The sequence below is a fragment of the Zingiber officinale genome, chromosome 5A, assembly GCF_018446385.1.
Source record: "Zingiber officinale cultivar Zhangliang chromosome 5A, Zo_v1.1, whole genome shotgun sequence".
NCBI classification, from domain to species: Eukaryota; Viridiplantae; Streptophyta; class Magnoliopsida; order Zingiberales; family Zingiberaceae; genus Zingiber; species Zingiber officinale.
The window spans coordinates 148,329,420-148,333,895 of NC_055994.1; positions in this window are offsets into that span (position 1 = coordinate 148,329,420).

A 4,476-nucleotide genomic window follows, 5' to 3' on the forward strand; every position below is an offset into this window, starting at 1 on the left:
AAATAGTTTTCATTCAGTTCAATTCTAACTAGTCTTGTTACCACCAAACCAAACTGTCATAATCGATGCAAAATGCAGGTTCCACTGTCTCTAGCGGACTCTCGGATAGTTGCAACTATTAGTCTAGTTTAAATCGATGTACATGCCCTAGTCAGTATTGAAGTATAATCCATAGATGTGAATATATAATTCTTCTATATAAAAGAGAGGATCTCTTTTATATGGATATATATACTTGAAATGATCCAGGCCATGTAGAATGGATTCAATATCACAGTGGAACGTTGGGTTTGGCCACGATAAGAATTCATTTTGGCCGAATGATTCCATTGCAAAACTTAGATTGAAATTTAATAAAATTTTCTCAAACAAGATGAAATGCAAGTAAAAAAAAAGCTATTATGAATTTATTAATGAACCTAATACAATTTATTCCACACAAGATTGATATTACTTTGTCAAACCTCTGACTTCTTCATAAGCAAAAACATATTTATCATTAATGATACAGTGAACAAAATGGAACCCTGAATCGAGCCAAAGTCCAGGAGATCAGCAGATAGGACAGTCAAAGTCAAGGAGTTGTTAATCCTCGAAGCCAGCACAGTCGATCGTCTCGGCCGAAAGATTATCCGATCGGACGGTTGGGCCAGTCGGACGTTGAGTCCCTTAGTATTAATGAAGCTCCGAGCCGAGTCAGTATCCATTAGAACCCACGCCTTTTTGTCACTTGGAGATAGCATGGTTAGCTAGCTCAATTGAGTAATCCAACCGATCGAATCAGACCTATGGTCCGAACGGACAAACTGAAAATTCGGTTAACACTACAAAAAATCAAGAAAATAGCGACGAATTATTAGCGACGAAATTAAATTTCGTAGCTAAATAACGTTATTTGAGACTAAATGTAGTATCGACGCATTTTTTTTTTAAAATATATACATTAGCGATGAATGTAGTAGTGAATTAATTCGCCGCTAAGATATTTGCGACGAAAATTATAAACATCGTCGCTAAAATTTTTTTTTTCTTTTAACTCTAAGTCGTCCCCCGACCCAACGCGCCACACCTTTCTTCTCCCAATTCACTCACCTCCGCGACTCTTCCCTCATTCCGGCAGCCTGTCTCCTACGGACGCCCCGAGGCTTCCCTCCTTCCAGCGGGGCGACTCTTCCCTCCTCCCTACTCCGACAATTGTCGCCCTGTTTGTTATTGTTGTGGATTTGTGTTTCTTCCTCATGATAGAGCTTCGCATCAATTCTCTCCACGAAACAGGTTCGTAATGTAGTATTTATTATACTCATACCTCTCTGCGTCAAAGCTTTCTCTTTTTCATTAAACCACGTGCACTGTTATGCTTCTGGTTCCCTTAGTTTTTGATTTATTTCGAAAGTACATAGTAGACAGAAGAAGACAATGTTAGTTTCGCATAAATAAGAATGCATGGATTGAAACTCAAAACCTTCTAAACCTCACCTGGTTTTTATGGGAAGATGACTGAGAGTAGTTAATGTCAAGTACAGAGAAAGAGAAGGTAGAGGGCATGTAGTGGTTTTACATTTTGTTGTTTGGGGAAGGCAAACTCACATGGTTTAACACATAGTTAATGTCATCTGGGCTCTTTGGGTATTCTTCATCGAGTCTCATATCCTCACACTCCCGACAAAATGGCTCTGCAGAAAGGAAATATCTAAAAGAGATAAAAGAGAATTACCAGAATTGAATTTGATTTGATTTAATGATTTGATCCGGTCAATTCTGGTAATTCTCTTTTATCTCTTTTAATATCGTCATATAATCGAAACTGCCTTAGCTCTTCTCGATCATGCATCAGTTCCACTCAAATTTTGGGATGACGTAGTTCAAACTGTTGTTTATCTTATTAATCGTCTACCTACTCCATTGCTTCACCATAAAAGTCCTATGGAAAAACTCCATAATCAGTCTCCTAACTATACCTTCTTACATATCTTCGGTTGTGCATGTTATCCATGTTTACGACCTTACTCTAAACATAAACTTAATCCTCGTTCTCAACAATGTGTTTTCCTTGGTTATAGTAGTTTGCACCATGGGTACCATTGTCTACATATACCGATAGGGCGCATATATATATATATCTCGACATGTTATTTTTGATGAATCTCTGTTTCCTTTTGCAGCCACAACAACAACTCTATTCTCAAGCAGTGGTACCTTCTTACCACCACCTAATATCCCATCTGAATTACCACAGGTTGCTCATCCAATTAAACACACTGGCAATGTAAAAAGAGATGACATCCTGGGTCCTGATCCAGAATTCTCTACATATTCTCCTAGATCACCAGAATTGACCGGAGTTATTACTCCATTAAGAACAGGGCATACTAATGAGAGGAATAATGCTGTGGAAGCTATTCCGTGTCCAATCTCGGAAGCCTCGCCAGCTATGGATAATATACTCTCTAACTCTGGATCATCAAATAATACAAGTCCGTCATCGGAATCACCAAATCAATCTACTTCCTCTTCCTCGTCAACAAGTGATTTGAAGGATGGTCCTCCTCGTCGAATGCTTCCCTTAAGTGACATATATGCACGATGCCCTCAAATAACAACTCGACATCCCCTTCCTCGAGCTCTATTGGTTTATTCAAAGTCTATTGAACCAACTTGTTTTACACAGGCAAACAAGGATCCAAATTGGCGCAATGCAATGGCTATAGAATTTGATGCACTTCTTCGCAATGGAACATGGAACCTAGTTCCGCGTACTCCCTCCATGAATGTGGTGTACTCTAAATGAGTATTTTGTCTTAAGCATCGAGCTGATGGTTCTCTTGAACAACACAAAGCTCGACTCGTAGCCAAAGGATTTAGTCAACAACCAGGTATTGACTTCAATGACACTTTTAGCCCAGTCATCAAAATTACATCTGTCAGACTATTGTTATCAATAGCTGTTAGTTCTAATTGACTCGTACGACAATTAGACATTTCCAATGCGTTTCTCCATGGTCATCTTGAGGAAACTGTTTTTATGGAGCAACCGCTTGGGTTCATTCATCCACAATTTCCATCTCATGTTTGTCAACTCAATAAATCCTTATACGGTCTTCGACAAGCTCCTCGTGCATGGTTTCATCGATTATCTAATTGGTTACAAACTCAAGGATTTTCTGGATCAAAGACTGACTCGTCTTTATTTTACAAAAATAATTATGGTTTTATGATATTTTTTCTTATTTATGTGGATGACATCCTGATAACTGGTAATGATCACAAGGGTATCACAACTTTATTAAGTCTTCTCAATCAAGAATTTCCTACTCGAGATTTGGGCATTGCTCGTTTTTTTCTTGGTATTGAGCTTATTCCACATAATGATGATTATCTTCTCTCTCAGAGTAAATACATTACTGGACTTATTCAAAGAGCCAAAATGGATGGGGCACGTCCGGTCTCTACACCAATTGCTGTAAACAACTCTCCATCTTCATCCTCTCCTGCTCTGTCTGATCCACAGATTTATCGAAGCATTGTTGGAGCCTTACAATATGTCACTATCACACGCCCTGATATTACTTTTGCAGTAAATCATGCTTGTCAATTCATGTATGCTCCAACTGAACAAAATTGGGATAATGTAAAAAGAATACTTCGCTATCTCAAAGGTACTATTCTACATGGTCTTCTTATATATCGCTAATCGTCTCGAGATTTACATGCTTATAGTGATGCGGATTGGTCTAGTTCTCCTGAAGATAGACGCTCTACTACTGGATATGCGATATTTCTTGGCCGAAGTCTTATCTCATGGAATTAAAAAAACAACCTACGGTATCTCGTTCAAGCACTGAGGCAGAATATAAAGTTATAGCAAATACAACGTCTGAGATTATTTGGCTTCAATCACTTCTCTCTGAACTTCATCTTGCATCAAATATTGCACCAAAAATTTGGTGCGATAATATTGGAGCAACATATCTCTCAGCAAATCCGGTCTTCCATGCTCATACAAAACATGTAGAAATTGACTTTCATTTTGTTCGTGAACGTGTGACAACTCAACAGTTATCCGTCTCTTATATCTCTGTTGAAGATCAAATCGCTGATATCTTTACTAAGCCATTATCTAGACACTGTTTCAACAAGTTAGCAAGCAAACTTAACGTTAAAGATCTCCCGTTAAGTTTGTCGGGGGGTAAAAGAGATAAAAGAGAATTACCTGGATTGACCGGATCAAATCACCAAATCAAATCAAATTAAGTATTAGGATTATTCTAATAATTCTGTTATAATTATTATAATAATTCTCAGAATAACTTTTAGAATTACTCTATTATTTATTAATTGGTTAATTGACCAAGTACTTGTTTAAATACTATCTATTGTATTGCCTGGCAAATATCATAATGAACAATAAGATTTTTTATTGCTCCCACCTCTTCCTATTATTCTTCTAACAGCAGGCCCTCCGACGCTCAAGTCAGG